This window comes from Aquila chrysaetos, chromosome 8, assembly GCF_900496995.4.
Source record: "Aquila chrysaetos chrysaetos chromosome 8, bAquChr1.4, whole genome shotgun sequence".
NCBI lineage: Eukaryota > Metazoa > Chordata > Aves > Accipitriformes > Accipitridae > Aquila > Aquila chrysaetos.
In genome coordinates, this window is record NC_044011.1 from 34,769,047 (window position 1) to 34,783,299 (window position 14,253).

The 14,253-nt window shown below is 43.0% G+C and overlaps 1 long non-coding RNA gene across 2 annotated transcripts; it reads right to left on the minus strand.

The window, feature by feature from the left end:
- Positions 1-1,233: 1,233 nt before the first annotated feature.
- Positions 1,234-13,563, minus strand: LOC115345068. 2 transcript variants are annotated; one of them, XR_005933085.1, is made up of 4 exons: positions 13,507-13,563; positions 13,295-13,415; positions 13,126-13,213; positions 1,234-2,226 (listed from the first exon to the last, which is right to left on the minus strand). It is a non-coding gene; the product is annotated as an uncharacterized LOC115345068 (long non-coding RNA). The 2 variants fall into 2 exon arrangements; XR_005933084.1 differs by having other exon boundaries at positions 13,126-13,415.
- Positions 13,564-14,253: the final 690 nt, after the last annotated feature.

Here is a 14,253-nt window from a genome sequence, read left to right on the forward strand (position 1 = left end):
TTCATTTTGTTTCATTTTTGCACCACTGTGGACTAGAGGATAAGTGCAGTACCAAAGGCTTGTCTTGCAGACATAATGATTCCTCAAGATTAGTATTAGTAATAAGTATTAGAAATATATTTTCTATTTAATTTTAATTCAGTATTTCCAATGAAACTTTATATGTTCTCAGATAGGGCAAAAATGGCAATATTTATGCCCAAATACTTTCCAAACTTCTTTAGCACTCTGGGCTGGATACTGATCTTCGCTGTTTTCGGAAGAGTTACCCTGGACTTGGTTGAGCATAAATGAGATGAGAGCTTAGCCGTATCCTGTAAACGTGTTCTGCATTTATCTTATCTTCACTGTTAAGTAAGTCATTGCCTTTGCCATGAATTAGATGGTAGAAGCACATCATGGTGTAGGTACATGGTTTCTTTTTTTCTTAGTTTTCCTCCAAAACCCACAACTTAAACCAGAAATAAAGCCAGGTCTGAACCCCACACCTCATTAGTGGTGCGCTTGTCTTGCTCTTCAAAAAAGGCCAAAAATGGAGGCCAGCATCCTGTCCCAGAGTGATGCTGGTGCTTTTGCCCTCACCCAAATGCAGGAGCAGCGCCTGCACTCAAATTTTTGCTTTGCTTTTGTCCTTGCCACCATTTTTAATGGCACACAGAGCAGGTGGCACAGGGAAGGAGGCACACTGGAGAAATTATATAGTCATAGGCACTGCTAGCAAGTGCCCTCCCCTTCTGAAACACAGCACCTATTGACTTTGCCCACCTATTTGGAATGGCTTTGGGGTCTAATACATTTTTGAAAGGGGAGCAGAGACCTTTAAAGGGAGGGGGAGAGAGGGCAGGGAAGCTGCTGGCAGCCCCTCTAACAGGAGCACGGTTTGCAACCCCATTCACAGGCATTGTCTGGCATTGTTGTACCAGACACGCTCCATTCATGGCCCCTCTCTTGTCCCTTTTCAGTGAGTGCCCACTGGTCCTGCTCTGTTTGTCGGCAAGAATGAGCTGCTGGGAGGAGGAATGTTTCCCAGACGGGGGGTGAGAAGGTCAGTCTGGACCTCTGGACATTTGCGGCGCAGACTTGCAGCCGTGGCATGTGAAAGCAGGGTGATCCTTTGAGGGTCTGGCGGCAGTTTGTTTGGATATGTGCGGCAGAGCGCAATTCAGATCACGAGATTAGCTGTCAGGTCATCTGCTGTGAAATCCATTATGAAAAACACCCGGAAACTGATGCTTCACTTGAAATCCTTAGTTTACTAAATTGCAGAAATTATCTTTCTAAGCGTTTGTCAGGTGCGTATATATGTATATTTATACACTCACTCACACATGCACTCACACATATAAGATAATGTTTGTGGTAATGCCTCATGCAAAATGCTAGTTGAATAAATCTGTCACTGAAACTTCAATTCCAGATTACTACACTCCAAGATCTGTTATTATAAGTGAAAACACATCTTTAGAAAGTTCACAACAGTCTGAAGTAGATGAGCTATTGAAATGCAATAGAAAATCTACCCCTTACGGATTAGTCAAACAATGAATGTAGTCCTGCACGTAAACATTGTCTAACCGTATTGGCAGGGTAAATGGTTTCTGATTTACTGCTGCAGGAATAGGTGGCATTTCCTCAGACTGTGAATACAAATATAAATTATCTTGAGGAAAAATACATTTCTAATCTGTAAGTGTGGTCAGGCGATTCAAATACTAGTAACAAATCAGACAATTACCAAACTATTAAATATTTCCAATATTATTATTAATCTCTGGTAGCAACAGCGTACAATTTGCCAGAAAATAAATCCTTAGTGGATCTTGAAGCACTTGAAAAAGTAGTTTTAATCTGTGGACATCCTGAAAAGCCCCCTGAGTTAGGGAGATCGAAGAAGAATGAAGAGTCTGGGTTTTTGGATTTCAGAGATAGCCTTTCATGGTGGTTGTTGTTACCTCTCTTTGTGTTTTCAAACTGCACGCTGCCTTGTGTGCATTATGGATTTATGCAGTAATAGCCATATTTACCTTTGCAGCCATTTGAATGTAGCAGCAAAGCATGAACTCCTAAAGGAGAAAAAGATAAAAGAAAGAGGGAAGCAGAGTAATGCAGGTATTACTCTCTCTGTTGATGAAGAGTGGTTTCTGCTCTGTGTGCAAAATATTTCCTTGTCTTCCACGAGATCTTCTCAAAGAGCGCTCTCAGTCCAGTGTATTTTGATGGAAATATCTGAGGTACAAAGACATGGAGAAAGGAAGAACTTAGTTTTGTTGTAGGTAGAAAGTTTGGATTTTAGTCCAACCCTTTGAAACCTTTGCCAAGTTGTTTTTAAAGTTTAATACCCTCCCAAAAGACCCTTGGTACCAAACCCAACATGCTTATGTGCTCATGCCATGATGCTGGGTGCAAAGGGAGCTTTCATTCACCCTTCCAAAAATGAGTAACGTAGATGAGGGGAGTGGTTTTGGCAGGTTTTCCTCAATTCTCTAAAATTGCACACGCTCATATTGGCACGTGCATGCACACACACAGAAGCATGCACACACACAGAAGCATGCACACAGAGCAGATTTTTGCAGTGTCTCTTAGAGTATCAGCCTCATCTCAAACCAGCTTCAGGCCTGACCAAAAGAAACCGGCATCAAAAAAGACCATCAAACCAATGAGTCCGTGGCTGGTGGATGCGGCAGAAAATGCTCTTGCTGGGCATGTGATCACGGACTAGGTCTAGCCCTGGCACAAGCGGATTGCACAAGTCATGGATAAGCATGTCACCGTTGTACTTTTTTATTTGCATAAAACAATTATCCCACAGACTGTAGCTTCAGAGTTGTCTAGACAACATGCTTTCGATGGTATCGCTGACCTCAGACACACTGGGCTAGCTCTAAATTAGCAATGAGCAGGGCTGGAAGGATGTATTATGGTAGTTATAAACCATAAGAAGGTATTTAAATAGATAGATAAGACACATGCAAATCTTTTCATTGCCATGACAACCATCTTGATATAGGTTTTCCATATGTAGCAAGAAGGGCAGAGCAAAAGGCTCTGGAAAAAATAGCAAGAACCTGTAATGATAATGAACCCTGACAGTGTATTAGTCTAGATTTTGGTCACTTATTAACTCTTAATAGAATACAAACTTCTATAGTAATACAGTGTTCAGTGGGTCAGGGAGCAATTACTTCTAAACCTTTGCTATAAGGATCTCTGCTATATGACTATACCTAATGTACCAATTCTTCACAAATTGATCTGACTGATTAAAAAACACTTTGCTATTAGATGTAAATTGCTTAGCTGCTCAAAAACGCTTTACAGGGATGGGTTGCACAAAGCATGAGAATATGTCATTTATGGACATCTCTATATTTCCCTCCTGGTTTTATTGGCTGGGCGAGGAATCTCGTAAATCTGAATTTGCAGATAATTGTCACGTAATAGCTGGGACCGCCAATTTCAAAAAGGAAGTGCAGTGCAACCCCCCAACACTTGTGTGACCCCTCCATACATTACCTGTCTGAACAGACCAGAACTGGGTATGTATTCTTTTTTTTTCTTCCTTCTCACAGTTCTTCATTTCTTCTAAGTGCAAACCCAGTAGTTTGAAGGCCAGCTCACGGCTCTAATGATGCCTCCTGTGGCCAGTAAGCCTCCCCTCCAGCAGTGCCTTTCTCAGATAGATGCGCAGGATGAAAGCAGCTGCTGGAGCTCAGACCTGGAGGTGTCTTGTCCAACCTGTCAGCGTCCTCTGTGCTTGTCCCCACTCAGTCTGGAGATGCTGGGGCACGGGTGGCCCATGTGGGAAGGACACAGGCATGCTACCCCACTTCAAACAGTTTTCTCTGCAGATCACATGCATCAGTAGTGACTGGGGTCTTTGGAAATGAATTATGGTTAACCTTGCAGGGTTTTTTTGTTGTTGTTTTTCCCTTGATGGTAACAAAAGTGCAGTTGGAGGGACCAAGCCTGTTGCAAAGCAATTCCTTGTTACTGCCGCTTGCAGCACCAAGTAGTAGATGGTTTTGTTTTGGTGTGTAAGGGTGTTTGGAGGCAGATGGCCCCTACTGTGCTTTCGCATTACTCCATTAGCTTCCATCCCAGCAGGCAGTGGGGTGTCCCCTTCCCCGGCCCAGGTCTGGGTCCGGGGTGACTGAATCTGCTGCAGCCTCCGTGCTGCCTCCTGTTGCCTCCGTTCACTGCCTCTGTCCGCTGCCTCCTTCTTAGCATGCTCCACATAAAAGCCTTGTCAGAGCACTTCCTAAAATGTCGTCCTTCTATTTATGCTTTCAGAAAATAATTTTGGCCATCACCATCAGGCTTTGACTGTGCAGTTCCCCTCAACACCCACACTAAGCCTCCTCCTTCGAGCTCCTTTTGGGCAGAGACTCCTTCAAGCTCTTGAAGGTGGTGAGGCAGGTAGGGTGCTACGACAACTGCTTATTATTTGAACTGCAGCCATTTTACTGTTGCTTTGTGTTGCCTGTCTCTGCCCAACTTGTGAGGTAGACGGGAAGCAATTTGGGTGGGCACTGTCCTGTCCTCTTGCAATGTGCAGCACCAAGCACAGCAGCTCTGACCAAAACCCTGCGGGTGATACTGCGGTGCAGAGAATAATTAAAAAGCTGTGCTCGTTTCCCAGATGAGATACACTCCTGTAGTGTGTAAATCAGTCACAGTCCTGGAGGAATAATCCAGGCGGGATAATTGCACAGGGGAAAGGCCCCAGGCGTGATAGGGGTTTGCATTAGCAATGCCTTTTCATCCATCTGTCTTTTGACCAGAGCTAGAGAGGGGCAGAATTTGACTTATAAGGATGTTTTGATCAACTGATTATTTCAGTGACAGAGCTCCTGAAGTACACACAGACACAAACTACCTTATTTGTGTACGGGAGCAGCCAGGAGCCAGGGACTGAAAGGTTTCCTTCTTCAAAGATTAATCTGTTTGGGATCTCCCAGTTCCCTTATAATCCCGGAGAATTTGACCATCAGCTTGACTGGGGGACATATTTCATCTTGAGTGTTTATCCACTGAGTACAGTAGAAGCAGAATCAGGCCAAAGAAGAATCTGGCTCAGAGCAGGCATTAAATTATATAGTTTATTGGTATATATATTGGTAGATATATATGGTTATTTATTAATTAGGTTAAAGAGGAGCTGAAGAGCCCTGCTCATGGTCAGAGCTTGACTGTGCTGTTCAAGTGTGTTAGGAGCCCTGTCTGACACCTCCAACAAGTATCCCACTTTTTGGTGTCATTAGGGGAAGGTTAAAGGTGCTGAAGATGGCTGGTACCAAAAAGTATCCCAAGAATGAACATGAAAGCAATGCAAGGGCAAATATCTTTGCCCTGCAGTCAAATGCTTTTTACAAGTCATATGTAACATACATGCTACTAACAACAACTATGCTGTTAAGAAGTGTATTCTGAACTGTAGAAAAGGCACTTTGGTGCTATGGAGGAGAAAAAGTCTATGACAGACTCCACCTATGTATTTTCTTTTTAAGATCATCTAAACTTTATTGAAGACTTACCACAGAACTGAAAATTGTTGGTATTAACACTCTAGGGCATCCTGTGCACTGAAGTCTCAATTTCTTATCCTGAATACGTGTTCTGGCTGACAAATTTTGGGGTGTTATTTTGCCTTCTAGATATTCAGATGTTCTTTTGACATCTGGGAATTTAATTAACAGCTTTTGCATGTATTTAAAGCAAAGCAAACTTTCCTGGAGCCTCCTGATGGTGAGGAGCAATCTTATTTATGAACACTGGCACCTGTCATGTTAATTTGTACAAAGTTTTTGATTTATCCTAAAAGAACACATCACACAGTGGATTTGGAGGAGTTAAAGGGAATCTGCAGGGTGACTTTAATCTTTATGTCTTTATATACTTGAGGGCATTTTACTGCACCTCTGCACTGCTTTCACTACACAATCATTTTCTGCTTTAGAAATGTAGCCATTTGGATCAATAGTTACAGTACAATATATTGTACTTCTGATGGGAGCCTCACAGGACAGTTAAGAAGCACTGTGGTAATTTCGCAAAACACTTGGCTACACTCTGAAATATATTTTAAAAGTAAAGTTGGCAAAACATACACTGTGCAAAATTTACAAGAGCCCTAATGAAATTGTACTTACTCTACTTTCTTTTATTAAAACTAAATTAGGAAAAATGGGATGTAAAGGGATGTTCCTTGCTTGAAACATGGGTGTTTTAATAGGAAGCTGTAAGTATTAAGGACCAGGCTATCTGCCTCTGAATTTGTTGTAGCAGCAGTTTTAAACTCCTGTGGAACAGTGTTGGCTTGTTTGGAGGGATTTTTGAAGGGAAAGATTTCTAGCTAATGTGATAAACGTGCTTTTCCTGGGCTTGATTTAAAAGAAAGTAGAAAAAAAAAGGATGTTTGGAGACATTTGGTCATACACAGAACAAAAAATAAAAGAGGATCTAAAAATATATGTCCCTTAAAGCGTTAACAAATGTATCCTGCACATTGCGGATTTTACAGTAAATTCTTTATCTATAAACAAACCGGGTTATCACAGCTGTTTATTGTACTGCTAGCCCTGATCCTAACCTTTATGTCTTTATTGCTTACATACCATTCCCTTGTTTATACGTCTGTACCAGCCTGTGCCCTTGAACTTGGCCCCTGCAAGCCCTGACCCGGTGCACTCGCTCGCTCACGCAGGTCATGTCGGCAATCAGTAAATGGGAGACGGGACTGGCGGGCAGCCGACGGGCAATTAACACACAGCCAAAGCCTCGCTTGCCACCGGGGCTGCCAGAGGGACAGACCACCAGCCACGGTCCTTGGCGCTGGACCCATGGCACCCTGGCCAGGCTGAGGGTTATGGCAGGGAGAAGAAGAAAGAGCGAGCAAGAGGAGGAGGAGAAAGGAGGAAAGGGCAGACGGGATCCCCTTTGAAGGGTTGTTTCTGCCTCGGTGTGGGATGCCAGCTGGACCGCTCACCAGGGCCCAGCAAAACTGCCTGGAAAGCAGCGCTGGGGGCTACGCTTCACCACTGCAAAACTGTCAGTCCCCCTCCCCTTTCAGCTGCCCAGCTAGGGCCTTGGCAGCATGCATAAGAAATGAAAGGAGAGCCGTGTGCTTTTCCGCCCTTTTTTCTTTTTTTTTTTTTTCTCTCCTCTGACTGATAAGCTGACAGCCAGGCATGCCTTGTTCTGATAACTCAGCAAAGTTTGGTTTTCGTACAGACAAACAGCCCGTGCCCTCCAGCATCCTTGCCAGCAAGACTCAAAGGGCAGGACGGAGTGGGCAGCGCAGGAGTAAGCAGCAACAGGGATGTGGCTGGGAAGATCTGCCTTCAGATCAATAATAAACTTCAACTGTAAACCAAAAAGTACTTTACGAAACCCCGGATGTCCCACACGGTGGATTTCAGTGCATAAAGAATTTTGGCTCAGCTCAGTGGGCTGTGTCAGAGTGGTTGCCACCAGGAGTGCAGCTGCGGCACACTGCGGCATGAGTCCAAGAGATGGACTCTCCGAAACATGGGCAGCGCCAAACTTGCTGGGGCAAACTGGTATCTGTGTACGGTGAGCATTCCTCACCACTCCTCAGAGAAATGGTACCAGTTTTGGTTTCAGTTAGTTGAATGGGATTGTCACTAAAAACAACCTCCTTGTGAAAACATCTCCGTGTCTGAATCAAATCCTTCATTTGCTACTAAAAATAATGTCAGTGAATGGAAGAATTCATGAATTCTCCCAGGGAAAAGAAAAGATGATCCCATTAACCTACATTACAGCCATCACCATTAAGAGATACCATTAACCTGCAGTTCCCACACTGTCTTGTCGGAGATACTAGTCATCCCTATAATTTTGGAGATACTACAGTCATCCATATAATTGTATGGTAACTCCTGGCAAACACTGACTTTTTAATAGGCAGTATTGCAGCCAAGTATTTTGTTGGATTATAAGGCCCAATCCATGTAGCCTTTCATAAGCATTTTGGCTGTTCAGGCAAAAGTCTATCTCAAACCATGCTTTGGATCAGAGCTCCAGAACAGGATTGGGTCCCCTGCCATCTGAAATCATAGGATTTTACAGCCTTACAAGGTCATGAGCAGTCATAATAGTTCAATACAGAGGATGATACAAATATCAAGAGTTTTAATGACATAATATCATGTTGTAGAAGTTGTTGTTTCACTTTCTAAAGTAACACGTACATTTTCAGTGGCTGTTCTTCACACATTTATTGATATTCAGCCACCAAAGTGAGAGTGCTAATGAGCACGCATATTTGGTGAATAAGTTTAACTAAATCCTACTAGTTGGAGAATTGGAATGTTATTGTTTAATATAAAGTATATATATATTTACATATACATGGGCAATATTCTATTCTCTTAATATATTCTGTTTACACATTTAGGCTCCAATTACAAGCATTCTGGTAAGTTTGGTAATCAAATTTTTATATATTCTCAGCTTTTTACTTTGCACTGTCCTTCTATCTACCAGCCCAAGATTTTGTTTTATTTTATTCTTGTGGGTTTTGTTTTGGGTTTTTTTTCCCCTCAGAGGAAGGAACTGCAGAGAAGTCAGTATCATTTTGCAGTAAAGGAGCTGGAGTGGTCCTCAGGACTTGACTCGACTTACTGCAGGTTCTTAATGTGACCATAAGCTAATGATAATTCAATCTTATGCCTCAGCTTCCCAGCTCTAAGGTATTGGTAGTACATCACTCTCACAAGTAACATGAATATATATTCAGTATTCACCTGCTGGTCTCAGGTTGGAAAAGGATGGTTTCAGAAACAGCTGTTGTTGGAAATGGGCTGTTGGGAATCCACAAATCTCTTGTGGTCTTAATTGTGGTGCACATTGCCTAAGGGAAGAAACTCTCCCTTTCCTTCCACACCAGCTCCAAAGGCAGTTGAAAAGCTCTTGGTAACATCACCAAAGCAAAAGGACTTAGGGAGCTTCAGGTCTGAAAGCCAACCAGGCAACATGAGGACAAGGTCTTACAACCTTGGCCTCCATTGCCACACTTTAAAAAAGGCAATAAATACTGTTTCTGACTAAGTATGCTTCCTACAGTGCAGCTAAGTATCCTTCCCAGTTGCATAAGGGTTAACCGAGCCCCAAGAATGTGGTTGATATATTATCATAGCCATCAAAGAGTACCAGACAAACAGCATGTACTTAAAAATGTGCAGTTCTCATACCCTTCCATGACAGATTTTAGTCTTTTTTCCCTACCCTTGCAGGCTGTCTCTTTTTTTTAAAGTAATTTCTTGGAAACATTCTCAAATCTAAAATTAAGAAAATCTCTGTGTTAAAGGCTACAATAAAGCAGAACCTTTTTTCATAGGTTAAAAAAACCCCAAGTAATAGGATGTATATTTATGTACACAAGAACTCAGATTTATGAAAAATGCTGTTGTGGCTTGTAATTTCACATGAAATGGTCCAGTCTCAGGATAAGAAGCATTGGATGCTGACGTGCAGTGATGTGCAAACTCCCCTGTCTGAGCTGAGTGTATTTCTAACTTTGCTCTAATTATCAATCACTTGATTCATGTCAGACCACTCACATTTAAATCAAGTTTTTGTGCTATTTAGACAGGTAGTCTGTAAACACAGGGGGAAGAAGTGGTTTCTGGAGCGAACAGGAATGGCTGCCTGAGTGGCTGCCTGAGTCCATGTTCTGTATGAACAAATTAAAAGCAAGAGTCTTTCATGCTAAATTTGTATGGCCCTCTGCACAAATTGCCCAGTTTATTTAAGTATTTTCTGGTGGCGAGATATTTTGGGAAGTGGGGGTTGATAAAATGCATTAACTAAAACACTCTAAGTCGAATTTAACTATAAAATGAAATTCTTTCTGTGTTGGGTTTGATGTTCTTAATTTAATCCCTGGTGGACAGTAGTCTGCATTACAAAACCTTCACACATAATTTGGCACAGTTTGGATGATTTGCAATCTCTCCCTCGCTCGCTCTCTGCAGAGGATGCCCTGAGCAGATCCTGCATGGAGGCTCGGTGACCTCTCCTCTCTCAGGAGGGTGGTCTTTTCAGGTCACTGTTCAGGTCATGTATGCAGCAGAGTAAGGAAGCTTTGACTGTTTCTTAGCTTGTGTGGGTAAACAGAGGACTTTAATTTCCAGCACTACCAGTCCCTAACCTTCAGAAGCTAAGCAGTCACCGAGGGGGATGGGGAAGAGATGCCAAAAGAAAGTGTAGAGCAAAGAATGTAAAGAATTTTGCTTATCTGTGACAAGTTTCTAAGCGTGTTTGATTATGGTAATAAGGATACCTCATTAACAAAGGATTTTAAAGGCATGTACACCATTGATAATCAGCCCTGGCTAAAGTACAGCTTACATTTTAAACTTTTTATTTTCAATGGGATATGTTTGAAATACGGCAGCACTTTAGTGCAAATGTGGAATTTCACTTGATGCACGAAGGTGGGGCTGTGGCAGCTAAGGAAGGAGCTGTATCTACCGAAGATAAAGTCCCCATCGTGGACAAGAGCTGACTGTAAAACATGCACAATTCCCAATCCTTAAAACTCTCCCTAATTGCAAATCTGCTCATTGTTTTAACTTATCTCTGCTAGTGCTGTGCTGAATTAGTCCTTTGGAGTCCCTGAATGGGATCAAGGGAAGAGAAGAGGGAAGGAAGGATGGGAATGAGAGTGAATGAGAAACAGAAGAAAGCAAGATAGCCAGAGAAAAGGAAGGGGGGGGGGGGGGGGGCGGTGTTAAGCATAATTGCCCTTTGGCTTCCTATGACATTGTAAAAGCTTTTGAACGCCCTTGCTGAACCAGCCACGGGAACATTTTCCGCATCCCTGCTGCACGAGAGGCATCTGGCCTGGTGCTGGGGGGAAAAGGAAAGAAATGGTTCAGCAGGAATTTACCTCTCCTGTTCAGATGCTTTCTAGTGTGTGTCTTGCCTAGAAACTGGCCCAGTGAATGTCTCCTGCCACCAGCCTCTGTGCCAGTCCCCCATGTTAGGTCCATTGGCTATCTCCCCCCCACCCTGTTCCCCACTTGTGGGGTGGGACATCCTCCACCTCTGCAGTCACCCCCTTTTTTGGCCAGTTTGACACTGTAGCAGGCAGCTGTTCTCACCAACAAGCAATCCATGGGAATTTACTCCAGGGCCACCTGATACCTGGAGTATTCCTATTTTTGCATCCTTATCTCCTAGTAAGTTTATAATCCAGAACAGAACAGTACCCCTGCTGTTCTCCAGACTTCTTATTTAATGATTTCTCTATTAGACATGCCCAGATGACAGATGAGCCACTTCTGGCCCCATGTGGGTTCCTGTGTGGGTGCTTTTTTGAGTGGAAATGGACTTAAGCAGAAATTTTGTGTTACGTCAAATGGGAGAAAAATGAAAACCACCTATGCACAGGGCTCTTCAGGCATGTTCCAGATACAATGTTTGGGTGCTGGCTGCCCAACCCTAAATATGGTGGATATAACTCAATATTTCTTCTTCTAGTGCCTTTGGGTTGGAGAAAGCATTTTAATATCTACAAACCTCTAATAAACTAAAGCTGTAATGAGACTTTTTCTATTTGTATTGCTCTTTTGTTGTCTCCTATGCGCATTTACCATTGATTTTTGCCAAACTCCCCTATACTGTAACTATGCAGTTATAAACTGGTGTTATTGAGGGGAACTGAGGAGAGAAAGGATAGGCATAAAATTACTGGTTGCAAACAAACACTGCAGCTCTATTTGGGCGTTTATCAGTAACACCTGGAAATTATTGCATACAACCTTCCTAATCAGTAAATCAGCCAGCCACCAATTGTTTCCTTAGCCACATCAGGTGAAAATGTAACAGCTGTTTAATTTACTTTTTCTATGGTAGGAAATTCATATCCTGAATCATTGATATCTTTATTTTGCAACTTGCTGCCATTAAATTATTTCTTTTCTTTCCTTTTCTTTTCTTTTCTCTTAGTGTTGCCTGCTATAAAAGATGGGAGGGTTGGTCTGTGTGTACGAGGTGGCCTGATGTCATCTTTCAGGATGGTGGCCACATGGAAACCAAGTGAAACTCTCCGGACCTTTCCTAAGTAAGTTGGGATATCCCCTCAAGCCCAAGGGGTGTGACTTGCTAACATGAGCAGGAACTGAAGGAAGTACAAGCACAGAGCCAAAGCTTTGCAAGCTCTAGAAACTCTAAAGCAAATGGCTTCGGTTGGCTTGAGACTGTGCAACAGCCAGCTACAACTGAATGCTTTATTGCCGTCTGGAAGTGTTTATTTTCTGAACATAAATTCAAGGGACAGATTCAAGGCATGTCTAGAAATAAAGCATATCATCATGTGAGCTAAGCTGACAAGGACAATTTACTGTACCCTGCATTCGTTGTGGGCCAATCAGAAGAGAAGAGGCTATTAACATCCTGAAATTCCCGCTGTTCGGCTCTCCCTGTCCCTTCACTGAACTCAGGAATGGCATGTATTAACCCCTTGAGGGCCTCCCATGCACGGTGCACATCCAAAGAAGGGACACTTGTTTAGGCCCGGTAGACATATGCAGTATGTCCAGCTCTTATTGACAGCAGCAGAAAGCTACTTTAAAAGCCATGACATGGCTTGCGCTGTCTGGAGGCCCAGCACAGGGTTAACATCTTTCCTAGAGGCAGTTTTGGTGCTGTAGATGAGCATTGACTTACTCTGTTTGAATAGGAGAGTTCACTGGTCAGCTTGACCTTGAATTCTCTTGCAAAGGCAGGAACAAGTTGACATACTGTTCGTGTTTCCAGTGGCTGCAAAGTTCAGGGAATACAACGCAACTGCAGCTCACATGCCATGAGCATCACTTAGAGAAGAGAAGGGAAAGTTCATTTCCTACTTCTTAAATCCTGCCAGCCAGAAAAGTAACAAACCCAGAAGAGAGTCAGAAGGTAAAGCACAAAGGGCACAACAGCAGATACTGCAGAGGAAAGGTGCCATTCATAGTCAGAAACATGTTATAATAAAATCCACAAGCAAAAGTCCACAGAGAACTGTTTGCATAGCAGCATTACAATATCTACATGTGTAAATAGAGGGAACAGCCTTTAAATCCACGTTACAGCAGCGACTGTTGGGTCTCTTACCTGCAGCCGTGCTGCTTGAAGTATTCCTCCTGACTTCATGAATGTCCTTGTATAAGACAGCACGATCAGCCTTATTCGAACATTGCAGCTGAGGGAAACATATTATTATAGCTCTGAATGTGAGTTTTCTGTATACAGCGCTGCAGAAGGGCAGTGCAGTTAACTTAACTGGTCTCCAGCTCCTTTTCATCCTGTCCCCTCTCTACTTGGTAGGGGGTACAAGATTCAGCACAGCAGCTCGTTCCTGCCTCTTGTTCCCAGTGAAAAGCGCATCTCTGCACCTCCAGCCCCTGCGTGAGAAAATGTAAGCTGGACCCTTACGGAGTGCATGGGGAAAGGGTTTCTTTTAAAAGGTTTTCTTTTAAATCAAGGCTGGCTCACATGTAGCCTGGTAAGGCTGAAGGCACAGCACACCCAGGCACTCCTGCAGCCACAGACCTATAAAGGCAAGAGCAGAAGCAGGAGTAGACGCTGGATCCTGGGTCGTGGCCCGCCCCTCAGGCGGCTTCTCTATTTGTTTATCACTGTGCCTGAGAACACATGGCATAAATCCACACGTTAAAAACACATACGCTCCCCCTGCAGTTTGGTCCCATTTTTCATTTGGGCCTTAGTCATTCTTCTGTATTTTGGCACAGAGTCATGCAGCAGGATCTCTTGACTATATTGGCATAATGTTCACAGCTGTAATCAAAACATTTGTTCCCCTATCTTCTCCCAAATCACTTGGGGTCTCCTTCTCCCACTGGGGAGCCTGTCTCATTCATTCCCTGGCTTAAGTATTGCAACCTTCAGTACTAGACCAGAATAATATAAGAACCACAAAGAATCATTTATCTGGCATGACATCCTAGGTTTTCCTAAGGGACTTCCGAATGTCCTACTGGGTGACTGTAAAGACACCAAAGACTCAAAGTCATGGTTATAATCTTTATTACAAACCCTAAAACACTCAGCACAAAGACAAAGCTAAGTGAATTTAACTTTTCTAAAATTAAAATACTGTATTGTCTCACCAAAGTCCTTCCAAAGATCCCTTTAAGAGCAGAGTGGTTTGGGGCTGAAAGGATCCTAGTACTGAAATTGATCTTAATCTTCTATTACTATAGAAATGTTTCTGTGCTTTAA